The sequence below is a fragment of the Ambystoma mexicanum genome, chromosome 3q, assembly GCF_040938575.1.
Source record: "Ambystoma mexicanum isolate Mex_15411 chromosome 3q, UKY_AmexF1_1, whole genome shotgun sequence".
Lineage (NCBI taxonomy): Eukaryota > Metazoa > Chordata > Amphibia > Caudata > Ambystomatidae > Ambystoma > Ambystoma mexicanum.
Window position 1 is genome coordinate 474,955,096 of NC_090926.1, and position 19,883 is coordinate 474,974,978.

The following is a 19,883-nucleotide window of genomic DNA, read 5'->3' on the forward strand; positions in this document are numbered from 1 at the left end:
TGTAACTCTCCTCATTAAAACAATCTTTCTGTATGAGAAGTATGTTTCCATTCTCCTCCAAACATGTCACAAAAGTCGTCACGTGTAATTATTTAGTCACCTGAAGTAATTTATTAGTTTAATCAATACAAAAATTTGCAATTTTCCTTTCATATGAAAAGCTTTTTTAAATACGACTTCGATTTTTTTCTTTTGGAAAAAACTCTTAACAAAATATCTACATTTTGGTTTCAAATTTCTCCAAAGATTTGTAAAAACTCAAGAGTGGTATATTTCCCTATATATATCTGTATTCCTCTGTTTCAAATTATAGTAGATTCAGATCTGCTACATTTTTTCTTTTATTATTTTCACTAAGAAACCTCTGGGTTCCATTAATTTGTTCAGTTGGCACATCTCCTATTTGGAATTGCACATTTTCAAATGTATTATCGATGCTAGGTATTGTTGTATTATATACAGAATTTGTTTGCACAGATTTGAAAATACTACTCTTAAAAATATTATATTGTAAATGTATACTTTCCTGCATATGATTCTTCCTTCTGGTATGTTGTTCTTGCTTGCTTGATGGCCTCTTAGAAAAAAGTGGAAAACATAACTGTTTGGCATGGTGAAGGTCAGTGATTGTTTTAAAAAAAAATGGTTGTTTATATTATATGTATTCAGTATATTTAGGTTGGCAATTTAGTACAGTTCACAGCTAATACTTGAAAAGTAGGATTTGCAAATTTTATTTCAGTGTTTTCTGAAGAGTGTTCAAGCAGTAGTACATGCTATGCTATGGTTATGTGGTTATGTGTGACACAAATTTATTTCCCATATCAAATGTCCTTGCTGCTTTTTCTTTTGGTATGATTTGGCAAATGCCATACTTGGGGCATATCTTTCACTTCATGCGTGCACCCCTTATCATGAATTCTTAGTCTGTGAAACAAATGCGTACTAAGGAGGAGGCTGCGGATAAAGTTGCCCCTCTTAAACTTGTATCCCCGCGCAGTCTACCTTCTAAGCCTTGGTACTCGGCCTCACTTAAAGCGGAAAGCTAGAAACATGGACAGGCTGAGCACTCCTGGGGCATAACCTATAACCCACATTTTAAAGTACTATCCAGTGCCAGTTAACAGTTTAATCTGTGGCGGTGAAGGCAGCTAAGACACTCTATTCTCTGAGAAAATCAAAACAGCCCTTTGCAAACTTAAAGCTCTGTTTGCCGCTGTTAAAACCCTCTCATCCTCCGACAAACTGACCTGAGGTGTCAGACCTACACGAAAATTGTGTGACAATTTATCTCATGTCTTCATCTCTAAAATTAGTGATATTCACCAAAACATTGTGAAAGCTGTTTCCATTACTGCTAGGAGTAATGATGATGGCTCTAATTAGACGGAGGAGTCCACTGCATCCTCTGAATGGTCGTTCTTTCCTATTTTTTCAGAGGAAGCAGTTCTAGCAACTGTTCATAAGATTAAATCCTGTTCCTCTTTTGATGTCATTCCTATAGCCATCATGAAGATGATCTCCCCTAACCTTTTAGTGGAAATCACTGTAGCTATTAACAACTCCTGCCATTCCAGGATAATTACACCTGAATTGAAAGCGGCTGGAATGTTCCGTCTCTTAAAGAAGCCATCACTTGACCCCACTGTTCTTGCTAACTTTTGGCCTATCTATCTTCTCCCTTTTCTTACTAAACTGTTCGAGTCTCTGGTGTCCTCCCTGCCTTCTTCATTTCTGGAATCATCTTCTCTTCTTGGCCATGTGCAGTCCGGCTCCAGGCCTGGCAGAGGCACTGAGAGTGTTCTGGTCTCCGTCCAGGACGATATGGCCAAACTGGTGGACCCAGGGGGGGTTGGTGCCCTGATTTTACTAGATCTATCAGCGGCCTTCGATACTGTTGACCACCCTATCCTGTTGTTCCGCCTTGCCCAGATGGGTATATCTGGCCAAGTACTTGCATGGTTCACCTTGTTCCTGGCAGATCCTTCTCAGACTCTCTCTATGCCACCTTTTCTATCTACGCCTTGCCAATTGAGCTGTAGAGTTCCACAGGATTCCTCCCTATATCCAATCCTTTTTACCATCTATATTTGGGCACTTGTTTCTCTCATCTGCTTCTTCGGTGTCAGGTGTTACTCATACACCGACAACATTCATACACTGACGACACTCAGATCCTGAAACGGTTAGATCAGACTGAGATGGCATCATGCCTGCAAGGATGCCTGACTGCTGTTGCGAAGTGGATGAACTATAACTAGCTCCAACTGAATGGAGGGAAGACAGAGGTTTTGGTGGTGGGGTGTGCCCCTGACCCTTCTTTTTGTCTGTCCTCTTTCTGGCCTGTATCTTTTGGTTTCCTCCACATTCCAACTGGGAAGGTGAAAAATCTGGGTGTAACACTATCAGCTTCTCTCTCTATGGAGAGTCAGTTCGCCTCCACCTGTCAAACAGGCCACTTCCAGCTAGGAGTTCTGACGAAAGTGCTTCTTCTGATCCCTGAGCATTTATGTCCGTCTGTGGTAGCAGCCCTTATACTATCTCGGCTGGATTCCTGTAATTCTCTATGCTTGGCTCAACCGAAGGGGCTTATTCAAAGACTGCAGCGCCTACAAAATCTGTCTCCTCAAGAGTGGCCACTGGCTCCCCTTATGGAGCCCATATATCCCCTATTCTATGAGCCCTGCATTGGCTGCATGTGAATCAATGCATCAGGTTCAAGTCTCTGTGTATTGTTCATCGGGCTATACACAACCTTGGAGCAGAGTTTCTCCAAGTCAAGTTTGCAGGTTACATTCCCAGCCAACAGTTGTGTTCTCCAACTGCAGACCTTCTCATCGTGCCAACTTATCATCAAGCATGTATAGGAGGTAGGGCCTTCTCTGTGGCTGCTGCCATTGCATTGAATGAGCTGCCATCTTTCAAAAAGAAACTATCCAATCATCTGGCCTTCAGGAACGTGATAAAGACAATTCTTCTCTGAACAGGCCTGACCCCACTCTTCACCCTTATTTTTCTGCTACACAGTTGCCCCCTTTCCAGTGCAAAGATGCCGTTGGGCGAATGTTTGCACTTTAGAAATTCCTAACCTAACATACTATGATGTATACAATTAGCTCAGGTTTCATTCAGGCTTAGCATCTTGAAAATATACTGTGCCAAACACAAATCCATCACAAACTGAGAAAGCTTAGTTAGCATCCATTGAAATTCTACTTTGCTCATTATATTTACACTGCATGCAATCGTTCACACACTTTCTCCAATCATATGGGGCTAATCTAGGTATGACAGCCAATTAGACAAACAGCATTCCTTCAACAGAAATTTGGAGGAAGAGAGCATGGTCTTCTCCCTCTACATTCATTGATCACTATAAACTGAAGGTGCACATTGGGCATCGTAGTCCTGATCACAGTAAACATGATACCAATTAGTATAACTTTTTAATTCACATACATAGAGGTGTTGCACAATAATGTATTACACATCTTTGTTTTGATGTAGCAACCTGCCATTCATGAATCTCTGGCATGTCTTAAATTCATGATAGAAGTGATAAGGCCCATATCTACGGCTCTGTCTGTGCCTGTCTGGGGAGGGCCTGGAGGTTTCTGTACTTTGTCCCCTCTCAAAGTGTGATTCCAGTTCCAGACATCATGACTGCTTCTCAAGTGACATTGCAACTAGGGATCACCACGCTTCATGCACACCTACTAGTGACTGATGGCTTCACTATCTCTTTATCTCCTCTAAAAACTGAACTTTGTCATGTGCCTTTGTTCTTTGCCTTCCTGCCTCCCTTCCCACACCTAACGCTACCACTTGTCTCACTGCATTTACATTTAGAAATCATTTATAGCTGTGCTTTTTCATCTGTGCACCATTTTGCTTGCATTCAAGGCCTATGTTTGAAAATCAAATTTAGCATGTTGACTGCTTTTAAGGCCTGTGTTTGAAAATCAAATTTACTATTTTGCATGCTTTTAAGGCCTATGTTGGAAAATCGAATTTACCTTTGTTTTTTCACCTGTGAATCATTTTGGTTGCATTCAAGGTCTATGTTTGAAAATCGAATTTAGCATGTACCTGCTTCTAAGGTGTATGTTTTGACTTTAGCTGTGCTTTTTCATCTGTGTAGCATTTTTCTTGCATTTAAGACCTATGTTTCAATATCAAATTTAGCATGTTGCCTGCTTTTAAGGCCTATGGTTGAAAAACACATTTCATCTGTGCACCATTTTTGCTTGCATTTAAAGCCTTCATTTGAAATGTCGGTTTCATATTAAATTGCGTTTTTCGCCGTTTGTGTATACTAGGCCACCTGGTGAATTTAGCTAGAACTGTGCAGTGCATCCACTCTTCCTCATTCATCTACTTTCATTTTTCACCCCTATGTCTGTCACCATCTCACCCATCTTCTCTAACTGCTACACTATCGCCTATCCCATCTCTCTCTCAAAGTCAGGAAGAACAAAGCACAAAAAGACATATTGATTGCAAACCCAGTGTTTCTTCCAGTGCTTTTTCCAGAGAGATTTTCACTGATATCCTCTTCACTGTCCCCTCTCTAGACCTATGGACCCCTCATCTCATCTCTACTCTCACTCCTTCCTCTTCCTCTTCCATTAACGGTGGTTCCAAGTGGGAAGTCCTATTGGCCGGCTTTTCATATTCACGTTACTTCGTTAATGTCTACCACACAGGCACTATCTTGGTTCAGAGTCCTCAACCCAACCTCCTTCTCTTTTACCAGATGCTGGTATCTCTCATTAACTTCCTACCTTCTCTTGCCCCTCATCCCAATATTCTCTCTACACCTCCCCTTCCTACTAGTGTTCCACGCCCTTGCACACTTCGTCAGAAAACTTTCAAGGCAACAACCTCCTTCACCTGGCAACTATTAACACCTGCTCAGACAACAAACACTCCGCTGACATCTGCCTCCTCCTTGAAAACATTGACCTAATTATTCTCGCTCTTACAGAGACTTGGACTTGTCAGCTCAGTCACAGCTTTTGGCTCCCTCCTCACTAATGGCTACACAATAATTTCCAAGCTTCAACCTCACAGTGCTGCTGGTGGGGTTGCCTTAATCTTCCCTAAGTGGGTTCCTTCCACCACCTGACCCACCAAGCTCTACCCTTCCTTTGAGAGTATGGTGTGCAAATTGGTGATCTCTCGCTCCTCCACCTTGACTATTGCCACCATTTGTCAGCCTTTAGGCACTACCACCCTGTTCCTCTCTGAATGGGCTGATTTCTTTTCTTCCTTACTTTCAAGAGATAACAACAGGGTTTGTTGGCCTAATGAAAGCCGGAAGTGCTGTTGTCTTCCCTAACTGTAAGAGACAATACTGGTACACAGAAGGACGGTTCTTTGGGAGAAAGAGAATGTATGTCTGCAGAAAAATCAGAGCACGTGGATGTAGCTACTTGGGGGTAGTCACAAAGGAAAGCACAAGATGATGAGCTGTTCTGGGCCTCAGGAAGAACACCCTAGCCCTAGCGGGGGTGCATTTCCTTAGACAGAGGATGGTGCAACACCTATCTAAGAGGGATAGGTCAAGAGACTGTCCGTGACTCTATACAATGTGTGCTGTTAATTATGAATTTAGACACATTCACTATTAGGAACAGGCATCCTAAAAAAAGAGAGGGTTGGCAGCCACCGGAAATGAGGGTGTCTATGAGAGTGTAATAAAATCTCGTAGATCAAACAGGGCTGCAGCTACTGACATTTGGTAGGTAGGGTCATCAGGATTTGTTGTACGTTTAATCACCCTGATGACTCCTAATCACTGCATGCAGGTGGTTTTCAGACCGAAAAAAGGAAAATAATAAACTAAAAAAATATATTTAAATAAAAAGCTTTTTGTAAGAGGATCAAGTCGTCTTAAAAACACAAAACCCAACACAGCTGCAGGGCTTGCTGTTGAGAAAACTCCCTCAATGTGAGTTTTTTGTCAGTTAACACTGTGCCGCCTATTGGTCTTGGGGATATCAGATAATGTTGCGGTGGAGCCACAAAGGGTATGGTCGACCGGTTTTGATAGTGGGCTGGTAATCAGACCATCTTCTTCAGGATGAAATTTCTTCCCATGTCAATCTAATGAGTGTTCAGGCTGGCCTCTGAATCGGGCAGCAAAGGCGGGCTGCTTGGAGTCCTGGATGCTTGACTGTAGTCCAGGACAGCCGTTGGGTGCAGAACAGCAATGTGGCCCAAGTGGAAACAATGCCTTTATGGGCTGTTGCTGGATGTCCTATGCAGCCGACTTGCGGGCAAGACATCTCTAATCTCCTCCTCTTAGGGGATTTAAATATCCAGTTGGACTCCCCTGTCACAGCGTCTATTATTTTCATTGATGTCTGCTCCTCTCTATCCCTCTCCATTCTCCACTCTGGTCCAACCCACTCAGCTGGACACACTCTTGATGCCCTCATTCACCCTGACCTCTCTCACTCCTCCCCACTTGTACCCACTCTCTCTTGGTCAGTCCATTCTCTCCTCTACTCCCATTTTGGTATCTTTGGCACTCTGACCGCACCCACAATAGCCCTGCCAATCTCAAACACTAACATTCAACCAATGAAATGAATGTCAGCCTCTGCCTTCACCTCCACATTCATCCCACCTCACCCACTACCTCTGACTCTACCACTGACTCTGCTCTCAGCAACCTCCATTTGTCCATTACCAATACCCTTGACATTCTTGCACCAGTCACAAGGATCTGCCTGAAACCCACCTCTAAGTACAACAACTGGTATGACTCTGAACTTGTGGCCCTGAAACGAAAGTGCAGAGTGGCCAAACGTAAGTGGCAAACCTCAGGCTCATCCTCTGACAAACTGGCCTGTCGCCTGCTCCAAAGGCAATACAGACTCTCCATCCGTGCTAAGAAAAGTGCCCACATACAGGCATGGTTTTTCAGTGCATCCAACAACACGGGTGAACTTTTCAAGATCTGCAGGGAACTAGCCAACCCTTCTACAGTCTCCTCCTTCAATTTCCCTTCCCAGGCTCACTGCAATGCACTGGCCACTCACCTCGCCTTTCCCTTTTTTTTACTGCCTGCTGACCCTTTTGCAACTTCCATCATCCCTGAATGCCTATCTGCTATCCAGTACTGGCGCACCACCAACAAACTCTGCCTCAACGCCTGCATAACTGAGATCCTTCCCATTGGGACCCTTGTTCCCTCCTTCTCACCCTTACTCTGGCCTTCCTCCATGGGCTCTCCCAATGCTCCTTCCTCTGAAGCCAGAAAAAATGAAATCAAAATTTGACTTCTTTCTCTCCTTCCTCCCTCACACTCAGGACATTGCCAAGAAGTCCCACTTTCAGCTCTTACTTCTCTCTAGGCTTGACTATTGGAATACCGTCATCCTAAATCTATCTTCTTCCACTCTGCAACCCCTCCAGCTAATCTAGAATAGGGCAGCAAGACTTATCCTTGGCCTTAAGCCCAGGGACTGCATCTCTCTTGCCCTAAAAAGTCTTCACTGGCTCCCAGTTGCTGCACGGATTAAATTCAAATCCATCTGTATATGTACTTAAAATATTTCTCCACACCCTTTCTTCTTTATAACATAGAGCTTGCCATCATTCTTTAAGCAGGTTGTTGCATTGTTTATTTGTAGTATATGCACTGGTCCTGCTTAGTTGTCAACCCAAGTTAGTAATTGTGCATGTTTATCCCATGATTTGTGCATTCATTGCTCACCTTTTGCACTCAGTGGACAGAGTGTTTCTTCAGTAGGTGTGCAGGGCATGATATTAGTCCATCTTCCCATCCATTTCCAGTTGCTACACATCCATAAACCAACAGCTCTGCTCTTTCCCAGCATCCTGGCTCTCCTGATTTTTCAGTCACATTTGAGCAATTTATTCTGTTCATGTCAACAGCTTGTATCGCCTCTTCAAAAATGGGATGATTAAAAATGATTTTTGTTTGTCCACCCTAATCTACTCTCCATCCTTTTTGCCTTTATGTATGTATCTTCGTATGGAAAAGTCTGTCTTGATCACCATCTTAAAGTTGCGCACTTGCCTTCAAATTGGCCTATAGTAGTGCATGCTGCTAGATAACTGAGTCATTTTGCATCATGTGTGCACATTTCTCTTGCAATAAATGTTCTTGCAACATTTATGGCATACATTTCGAAGAAGCAGACATAGCAACTTTTTCTTCTGACCTTCTTTCTCCCATCTCCTTCATGTGCTGATACCATAACTTATTTGCCAAATTAGCTGATTTATCTTCATTATTTCCCTCAGCATCTCTCTTTACTCGGGAAAAGGGTTTTTAAATATCAGAACGTAAGAGGGTTCTTGGTTTCTTAATAGGGAAAATAGGAACAATGGGACTAGTGGGGGATGACTTATTTTCTGGTTCCTCGCTGCTTTTAACATGTGTGAATGACAAAATTATCAGAAGTATTATCAAAATACCACTAAAAAGCTCCAATTGTATTCTTTATTTATTTTTTACCCCTACAGTTGATGCTTGATCTGTTGAGAAATAAAATAAATGCTGTGAGACATCATTTTCAAATATGCATCTCATTGCCTAAGGCACTGGCTACATTGTGGGCATCTATATTTGCCATTGTTGGAGGGGTGGGGGGAAGGAGGAGGCCCCATTTGGCATCCAATCATCAGCTCACGGTGTGTTAAATATGATCTAAACCAGCTTTATTTTGCAGTGCATATAATGCAAGGGGTAGACAATGTAGCCATCCCGTCTTCAATGTGACTTTGAGTTTGGCTATTGTCTCTTTCTTTAATTTCTCACATATCCCATCTCACATATCCCATTGGCTTGCGGTGATAGGCTGAAGCAAACGTATGGTTATTGCCTAAAAGTGAGACTATATATTCAAATAGTTCTTTAACAAAGTGCGGTGCATTATTGTATTGCAAATCTTCGCACACCCCCCATCTTGGAAATACCTCACAAACTAAAAACTTTGCAGCACATGCATTCTTCAATCCACCTGGAAAAAGGACAAACAACAACTATCATATACCGATAGCCATTACATGGTTGCAACGTTTCCACATAGTCCATGTGCAAATGTTGGAAGGGGCCATTAGGTCTGGGGATTACTCCTCTCGCTGTTCAGTTGACAATGAATAGTGCCACATATTCACTGAGGTTCGTACATACCAGTTTTCTGCTATTGTAGCAGCCAACTCTCTCAAGTCACTTGTGCAGGATAGTGGAGTTGCTCCAATGCTGAGGTAATAGATTTCCGCATCTACATTTCTAATCTACTACCTCCAATGAACATCTCCTTCCAATATATCTAATTGTTTGGATGGTCAGTACAATGAGGTCAAGCGAACACTTATTCAGACTGTGCTCACATTTCTGCATGAAATCCTTATTTTCCTTCCAAAGAGTTGGTCTGAGAGGGATACAAACACCTTTCAGGATGCCTTGTACACTGTAATATCACCTGAGTGTGACAGAATGAAGCTTTCTATTTCCTTTCTTATAAGGGGTACACTTTTTTACTCCTATGTGTTGGATGTTCTGACAAAGTTATATTTCCAGTTTCCTTAAGTAAACCCAATATGATTTCTGCCTCTTGTGGACTGAAACCTACTTTTCAAGTTTTTTATATGTGGGTCATTCTATTTCTTCAAAAGACATTGCGGGTGTGCCTCTGCTTATAACAATGCAAATCAATGTTAAATAATAATCTAGGGAAGCATGCACCAGCTGTGAATTAGGTTATTAATCATCCTATTGAGTCATTTTTTAGTGCATTAGGAACATATCAGCCCACGACATTTGCTGACACAAACAAAATAACTGTTATAAAGACATGTGACCAGGACTTTCCTCTCCTAGTGCTGAGTGTTCCTTCGCGGCAAGTGTCACTGCTCAATTAATCATGATTCCGCAAATCATTGCTTCAGAAACAGATTTTCCATAATGAGACTGCTTATAAAGTACATATAAAAGTTTTTTAAAAAACAATTCTAATGTACAGACAATACAAGAAAAAGGCCAATGCATGTGGGACTATAAAAGTCCTTCTTCAGGTACATGAAGAAACACTTAAAAAGCAGAACAACTAAAAATAGGTTACAGTTTAATGATTCTAAAACTAATTTATATATTAAGATTGAGGATAAATTACCTGCAATCCTGAGCAATCTTGTGAAATGGGGGCATGTTCATGACAATGCTCTGAAAGAAATACAATCCATGATTGGATATTATAATTATCTGTGGGGAGTTTTTTCTCTGAAATTCAGGAGACTTATAAAGCGGGGTTGAATCAACAATGAAAGTTTGCTTTCCATGCTGCCTGTCGGCCAGCTCCCCGCTCTGACATTTGCGCCCACCCTCTGCCCCCTTTTTTTTGTTTTCTCCCCTTCCAACACACCACTTACCGTATTTCTACAGCCGCCAGTGCCACCGCTGCAGCTGCTGCTTCCTCATTGCCGCCGCCGCAGCGGCTCCCTCCTCACAGAGCCACTCTTCCGTTGCCATGGTGGCCATCTTGCCAAAGTATTTTCCTTCATTCATCAGGAAACGCGCAGCGTCCTGTTGAATAAAGGAAAATACCTTTTTTTAGCACCCCAGGTTATGTCTTTGGCAAGCCGGGGTGCTAATAGCCTTAATCTCCCTTATTCAGACCCATAACTTGGGCTGCTGGGCTGTTACCCACCCCTTCCAGCCCTTGGAATTAACGGGGGATTAACACCACAGTTGACTACAAAATGACTCAAAACTGTGGTCGCAGTGCCTTGCACACCAACATTGCTGGTTGCATGAAGTGAACAACACACGTTCTGAATGCAGTCCTCTGAGTGACAGGTCCTGGTCACTTATCCAGCAGCGTCCTGAATGCAGTCCAAATAATCCTTCTCATTAATATTCTCCGGTAGAGAATTTGATTATCTTGGAGCGGCAACAGAAAAACTTTGATACTGGGATCGCCAGCAACATCTTATCTTTAGATCATAGAGATTTCAATGGAATATAGCTATGCATTTCGTATTGATGGTAAAATGGAGCTAATCCATGCAAACATTTAAACATCAAGCAGAGGATCTTATAACTGGTCCTTCTTCGCACTGGCAGCCAGTGGAGAATATGGCAAAATGCGGTTATAGATTATCGACGAAATGAACTGTTGTGTTCACACACAGTAGAGACTGAATTGTAGGTAACAGTGGTTGAATGTGGCCATAGTACAATAAGGCACCATCCCAAATAACGCCTATATTTTTTATAAACCACCTCATTACGAGTTTTGTTTAACATGTGTTGTTTATCATATGTAGAATAGAAAGAAAATGCAGCATTTACAACCAGAGTGTGACCTGGAAAACCGCCTAAATAACGCACAAAATTCCTCCAACAGTTTACCCAAGGGGCTCTGATAACGACTACCAGGGGAGCCAAAATTGTTCAACGGACAATATTTCTCCCATGAAATATAGTGTGACCAAATGCCACATCGAAAAGGTCTGCCACCATCATCACTATAAATTGTCCTATGTGCAGTTACTCATAAGATCCCAACACCCACATGTGTCAAACATAAAGATAAACGGCATAGTTTCGAATGAGGAAAAAAAACAAAAAAACAACAATCAACAGTGAAAGGCAGCTTGGAATCATGGTTTAGAAAAACATGTACATGGGTAGAGTTTTAAACAAGTACGTTCAAGAGCTTATGATGACTCTCGTGGACCAGTGGCACACTAGAGAGAGAGGAAGGGTAGAGACAGTTGCCTCAGAGGAACATAAGGAGAACGTGGGACCCATCGCCAAATGTAAGACCCAGATAACTCAGAATACCATTAAAGCCATCCTCATACGTATACAGACACGTACTGCCATGGCCTCTAGTGATGTGTTTAACTGTCATTTTGCTGGATGGCACAACTTTGTTACAAGCAGATGTTTGATCTAGAGTTCAATATAGTATGTCACTCTATTTAGGAATTAAAAAAAAGATATATCCCATCCAAAGGTTAGGATTTCCAAAACTGAGCAGTCAGGGTGATTATGCCTTTGAAGACTTTTGATCATATTTCACAAATATGTGTAAGCTAGGCTGTCTTCTGATTGAGAACCGAATTCATGTCAGGACAATGGAAAATCCTAAATGGCCTTTCCCCTGATTAACTGTCATCTATTATAGAATGTCGAGTCCCTAACTGCCCAATTAGGTCAATTTCCTCGAACTTTCTCTGTGTCAATAATACCAGAGTCCTGGGTTGTTGTTTGTGTATTACATTACTTCAGTCGATCGGAGACTGTCATTTATTTAGAAAAGTGAACATATGTTCTCACTGTGAACGATTGCACTTTATGAGCACCTTTAATCATTACCAAACATATATTGTCGTGGGCATCTGTGTCTGCTTTCTCCTCCAGCTCCTTTTTACACTGACATTGGCCTCATTACGAGTCACCCGGTCTGGAAATAAAGGTGATGGTAAACCCGCCGCCACCGTTGTTTCCGGACCGGGTGATCTTGAGTTCTGCAGGCGGAAGGTGTCATTCCCGCCAGGTCTGACCTGGCAGGTTTAACACCACTCGCCTGCAGGCGGACGTGGAAACACCAGCACCATCACGAGATGGTGCCGGTGTTTCCACTTCCCCATTCCCTTTGAGTCCTAATGGACTCAAAGGGAATGGGGATTTACTGAATTCCGCCTCCGGAATTCCTGGGTCACCGGGATCGTAATGCCCCGGTAATTCCGGTAATCACCGAGGCGGAATGGTAATATGAGTCTGGCGGTAACCTGCCAGAATTTCAGGCACGGTTACCGCCGGACTCGTAATGAGGCCCATTGTCTTGCCAGAAAACGTTAAGTGAAGTACTCCATCTGGCATTGCCAGGAGGTTTAGCATATAGAAGGTGAAGACAAGGGCTTTGATTGTGAGAGGAGACCCCTGGCAAGTGGATTCCTTTTGAGTAACCAGCTGCACCTTTCCTTTTTGCCTCCTTTCATCAATGGTATTGCAGGGATAGTGAGTTAGGAGAGAGCCTGTGGTGAGTTATGGTAGCAGCGGCAGTGGTGAAGGTGGTGGAGGAGGTGGTAGCGGCAGTGAGGCAGATTTTGGTGGTGGGAGCTGTGTAGTGCTCTTTTTGACTGTGGCCGGTATCATGACAGTGTCCTGGGTGATGTCCCTGGCACCCTAGAGTCCTGGCTTCACTCTCTGGAAAATGCAGCCCTTACTGAGAATACACACAGTATATAGTTTAGGGTTGCACATGTATGCTACTGAGAGTGCCACACAATACATGCCATTTTGAATCATCTCAGTCTGTCATGACAATTGAACATCAGCTCTCTTGCACTTTTCCCTCACAATTCCCGTAACTAAGCACTCCACATCCTCCTTCCTTTTCAGGTCCACCAGAGCACCCGTTGACCATGAAAAGAGCAATGATGCACGGTCTAAATCAAAATAAGCTTCACATGGGCAAAGGATTATGGTAAGTTAATGAACTGGACTATCCTGAATTCCCGCATGCACTATTTAAACTGAGTGGTGTCTTTTCAGGTGGCCCAATTTACAAGCTGTAACATACTGTTGAGCTTTGTGAAGTATGACCTTACCAGGCACGCATGCATGCATATGTACATTATTTCCTAATGCATGTGGGTACTTGTTTTCTTCTTTCCAATTAAATGTCACATTTGGAATCAAATGAGTCTGAATGTCATGGTTCAAAGGTGAGACGCGGTTCTTGCGCAGGGCTGTGCGGGGAATAAGCTCTCTCCACATTGCATTGCATTATGAGTGCAGCAAGTATGAATTTGAAACCTACCCTCCATTGACTGCAGGTACTTCTGCTCGCTTTTTCTTCTCCCAAAGCTTTCCACACCAGCCATGTTCAGGACAAATGTGCCCTCCCTTCCGAGAGGCAAAGGATGAGTAGTGGAACACTGCCCGGTCCGGTGGCCATGGACTCCCAGCAGTGTTAAACCATGCATGTCTTGATGCACCACTTGAGCTTTTCCGATACTTCCGGAAATCATCATTGGCACAGGGGTGGGTAGAGATGACCACATCCTAGCTCATTATGGCTGCTCCAAATGGGTGTGCTCCAGTGCATAGTTTTGGCAAGAAGGTGGCCACACAACTGGGATGCCTTTGTGGACATTTTCTCTGCAAAGATCTCCGGCTCCTCCAATAATGTAACTTTGTAATAGCAGCCATCACTACCAGTGCAACGTAGTGCACTCCCTACTTTATAAGGGTTAGTTTTCTTGGCTTGAAGTCTGCAGGGAATGGATGATTGGAATGGATTGCAAACTCTTCAATGGCCACTACAACCCTTCCTCCTTAAAGTGCATTTATTTGCAATTCTGAATGTGGTGATGGTCTGTTCCCATGAACGCATGCAGATTAAGGACACTGGGCCTCATTACAAGGCCGCCGGTATCCTGGTGGTAGATCCACCAGGATACCAGCAAATGTTAGTACCGTTTCAGGCACTCAGTCCTGCCACCAGATAACGAGCGCCGGCGTGACAGTGTTAATCCCCATTCATGGAGTCCCATAGGACTCCATGAGGGGTTTTGCTGTCATTACCGGTACCAGCAATACCGGTACCAGTAATGATGGACTTTTTTGTTGGCAGTGCACTTGCCTTACCATCAGCTCTTAGATGGAGGTAACACAGGTGCCCCGCAGGCAAACCTGTAGTCGGCCAGTCCAGAAAAGTGCCGGTATACATCAATACCAGCACTTTATTACCAGACCACCGACATATCGTCTACATACATTAATTACCATTACTACTCGTCTGGAAGTAAAGCCATAATCAGCAGTGATCATCAGATCTCCACATGCGGTAGAGTACATGCTGCATGCAGAGTTTTCTAGTGAGCATATCTGAATCATAATCAGAGCCTTGGTGTTTACTATGTTATGTTATATTCATGTACTTGTGTAGCTCATGTTACGGCCCTGCCGGGGCCTCTGTGCCCTACTGCAGATAAACCACATGGACGATAATGGAACAGTAGTTAGGTAGATTATAGATGGGTCTTCTGCAATGTCCTATATGTTAGCAGTATTAGTAGGCTTTGTCACTGCTCAGGTCAATGGTATACATTTTATTGTAATATGGAGGAAAAAAGGTTGAGTTGGTTCTTTCAGAATTCAACTGTGCAACAAGCAGGGTACTCACAACGCTCTGCAGCAAACACTTAAACCAGTATAAAATGGAACCAGCAATTTGCTGCATTGTAGTAAGCACCACTTATCTGTACAAAGTGTATTGTTGATGAACTCAACGCACGTTAATAACTAACTTAAGAAAAAAGCTAATTAAAGGCTTACTCCAAACCGGCAAAAGAAGAGTTTCAAGTTAATTAAAAAAAAAAAAAACAATAGACTTATAAATAATAGTTGTCACTCTAAATGCAATCTGCTGCTATTCACTTAAACAGTAATGGATAATTCATTAATTGCCAATTAAAGGCTAATTTTAAACGTCTAATTTTAGGAAGTACTGCACTTAAATTTACACAATAAAACATCAGCAGTGCACTCAGACACACGAATAACAATACAAGGAGCTCATTCAACCACCAGGTAAGTGTGCGTGTTGGATAGACAGCGAGAGAAGGACGTGGTACTTAACATTCTTATTTCTGTGTTGCCACGGTTATTCTTTGGGAGGTCATGATATAAACAAAGAATATAAATAAATGTATTCATTTAGTCGTACATCCACGCACCCATCCATTCTAACTACACGTCGGTCTATGAAAAGAATGACGTTTGTTTATTGCGAAAACCGATAACGTGTTGCTAAGATATTCTGGTATACCGAGTAAAAAGCTTTTATCAAATCATATCATTATGAACATGTAAACCTTTTTCTTTTCTGTTGAGGAAACACAAGTGAAGGTGATGTCAGTTTATCGGATACCTTTCCCCAACTTACATCGCACAGTGAACTTGTTGGCGCTCTCCGTGACCATCAATCAGAATTCAGAGCATCCAGAGGCATCGAAGATGCTGTTCTGAACACCAGTGAAGAACTGCTTGCATCTCAGCTGTCCTCATTCTGCTAGATCTCTCCTCTGCCTTTGTCACAGTGAACCACTCCATCCTTATAAAACGGCTCCATGAGACCCTCGGGATCTCGGAGTGGGCACTGGACCAGCTGACCTCCTTCCTAACTGACCATTCATCCCAGGTCATTCTGGGCATCTTCTACTCACCTACCTCCTTCTCCACTTGTGGTGTCCCCCAGGGCTCAAACCTATATCCTTGGCTCTTTAACAATTACCTTGCTCAGCTAGCAATCCTTATTTATTCCTTCTCCCACAACTTCGAGTGTTACACAGATGCCACTCAACTCTTTTTCAAACTGCCTTTGGATCCTCTTGCATCCTCAATCATCCCGGATTTTCTATCTGCCATCCAGTCCTGGTGCACTTCCAACAACCTCTGCCTCAATGCCAGACAGACAAAGAACCTTCCTATAAGGACCCCTGCTCCCTCTTTCTTCCCCTCACTCTGGCCATCCTCTATGGGCTCTCCTGCTTATCTTTCATCTAAAGTCAGAAACCTTGGAGTCATTTTTGACTCCTCGCTCTCCTTTCTCCTTTCTCCCTCACACTCAGGACATTGCCAAGAGGTCCCACTTTCAACTCTTCCTTCTCAAAGGAATTCTCCTTTTTCTCACTTTCTCCTAGAAGCTCATTGTCACATGAGCCCCAGTTCTCTCTAGGCTTGACTATTGCAATAGTCAACTCGTGAATCGACACTCTTCTACTCTATGGCCCCTCCAGATAATCCAGAATAGGGCAGCAAGAATTATCCTTGGCCTCAAGCCCAGGCACCACATTTCTTCTGCCCTAAAAACTCTTCATTGGCTCCCGGTTTATGCACACATTACATTAAAATCCCTCTGCAACATCCACAAGGCTGCCTGGGGCCTGGAACCACACTATCTGCAACTTTCTCTTACTAAATACTCTCCCTGTAGACCTCTACACTTCTCCGGCACCAACTCTCTGTGTGTAAAGCGTTTCGCTAAATAGAGGCCCGGAGGCCGATCTCTTTCTTCAGCTGGCTTCATCTTGTGGAATAGCCTCTGCCTTCCTCTTCATCTTGAGTAGGACTTCCTCAAATTCTGGAAGCTCCTAAAGACTTTCCTATTCACCTCCTCCTTCCCATCCTCCCTCCTCTACTAATCTCACTGTCACTGTGATTGGTGAACAGGGCCTTTATGTGTCCTCTGGGTCCTGGCCTTCCACACCCAATCACCTTAGCGACTGCCCACTCACAGCACTTGCTTCAGCACCTTTCTGCCTTCATTCTGTAGGCTTGCACTTACCTACCTAATGTGGCTCCACGATTCATAGCAATTACCACACTAGGCACTTACATCTGCTGCTCACCCATGAACATGGACACTCCACCCCCTAGCCCCACTCCCCTCTTCCCCTGCACTTGCACATTCTGAACACTCACAAGGCAAAGTAGGTTTGTCTTTATCCTCTGTTTTATTGCTTCAATCCTGTGTTCCCTCCCTTATTGGTTCAATTCCATGTTCCCTCCCTGTTGCCCTGTGGGTGCTTTGAAACAGAATTTATTTACTGTATAAGCGCCTAACAAATGAACAATAAATAAAGAAATGATTGTGTCCTTTGGATTTGGGAAGTCTTGCCTCAGTCTCATGGGTCATAGGCCACATCACACAGGTTGACATAATTTTGCATGGGACACACGGGCAGTTTTTGAGTTTGAGAAGCACTAGCATGGTTTTTCGAAAGATGGCCTGATCTCCATGATAAGTGCCGCTGATGTGCTATTAATTAATCCTGTACCCTAGATTTCTGCAAAATGGAGCTTACTGGGGATGTCAAACTGCAAATGTGCCCTACACACAAAAATGCCTGGATCTACTAAATGAAGAGACTACATACATTAAATTGGACGGGGATCCTATCATAAGGATAAGATCACTTATTGAGAAGACATTGGAAGGTGCTTTTAGAAAATGATCAATATTTACATAATGTACTTATGTGCGGTGGAACCTCTGTTAAATTAATTTCAGTCTGGATCCTGTTCTTCCGGCCCACCGGCCATCCTCAGATGATAATATTTAGACAGAGAGCACAAGTATGCTGAGCAAAGGTTATAGACAGAGGGCAGAAGCATGCACATGTACATAATGCATGCATCTGTGGTGGAACTCTTGTTAAACTAGTTGCAGTATGGTTTTTGTTGTACCGGCCCACCGACAATCTCTACAATAAGTACAGTAATTTCACTTTTATGCTGGATGAGTGGAGATGCACAAGGGAATTAAGCTTTAGAGACCATAAAGCAATGAGTACCTAGAATAATATATACTACTTCACAGCATTGGGGTTGTCATATAACCATAATAGGTTCTATCATCACTATTCCTAATAAATCTATATAATCATGTTCTTCCATGATTGCTGAACATTTAATATGACGTATAGCAATTTAACAATAGCGACCACGCATTCGCCACGATGGTGGACATACTTTGCTCACTTCATTTAAACATATAGACAAGAGTTGTCATGACCATAACGAGAGGGCTGTATAGTAATACATTACTTTAGCCATACAGCAGTGTCCATTCCAAGATGGCACGCTTTTCACTCACCATTACATTAGCTCCTCTTCGCATCCCAGAAGTGTAGTACAATATATAGTCCGTCATATATTTCTATTTCTCAGCCACACTGTACTGTTGTCTAGACGACCAAAGACATCCCACCCAAGAGAGCGCTCTCAAGGCATTACGAGTGCTGCAAGAGTCACGCGTCCCCTGCAGAGCCAGATCATCTTGTGATCCATCTTACCGCATCACGCATCACGCATCAGCCGCGTAAGGAGATACATAATTTTTCAGGTTAGTGTTGTACACATACCATATGTTGGATACTCATAGACTAGGTCCCGAGCAAGCCACTGAGTATCTTTAACTAAACACTTTATATGTTTTGTTCTCACCAGATTAGCCTGGAGGACGTGACTGCTAGAACAGACAGAGGGATTCACATATTTGTCAACTCACACTGCTCCTGTTTTTAGAGTGCATACTCATCTTGATCCGATTCACGCATCAAGAGGGGTGAGTGCTTTTATTTATCATTATTAGCTGTGGCTTTCACCCGAAGTAACTCACTGTAAGAAATAAACTGTAACATGAAACCCATATTTGTTCACAGCCTTGGCTCGTGACTTTAATGGGGGACGGATGCCTTTTATAGACCACGCTACTCAGCGCATTTGCACAATATTGCACAGAAATGATATTCTCCATGGAAATAAGAGAACACTGTCTCTTCTAGGTGAGACCATTATGAGTGTATATTCCTAGGCTGTCATGAGTCATGTAATTTGTTTTGAATACATAGCCATGCTAGTTTCGCTATTACATGTTGAAACTGTGTTGGCTTTCAGGTTTCCACGCTAGAAAAGGGGAGTCTTTTTCCAGTTACTCTAATTGAATTATAATACACAGTGCTTCATACAACAAAGACTAAGGAGCAACTGCTATCTTTTACTAAGGTATTTCGACTTCATTTTGGGATTTCTGAACTAGGTTTTTTAACCCAGATATACCATTTATTCACTCAAACGTATAGTCCCCTTTCTTGCATAGTAAGGCAAGTACTTTATTAGAGTCTCTAGGCACCATTGTACTTCATAGACCTCCATTAGAGATACCATATGACCCGTTTGGCATGCCTATTAGGCATAACAAGGAGAGCGTTAATCAGCTACAATATGTTTATGGTGCTACATGCTGTTCTCTATATTTATGTACAACCCTGTTTATGCCTTATAAAGTGTGCATGAGTTCCATCTGAGTCTCCACAACCTT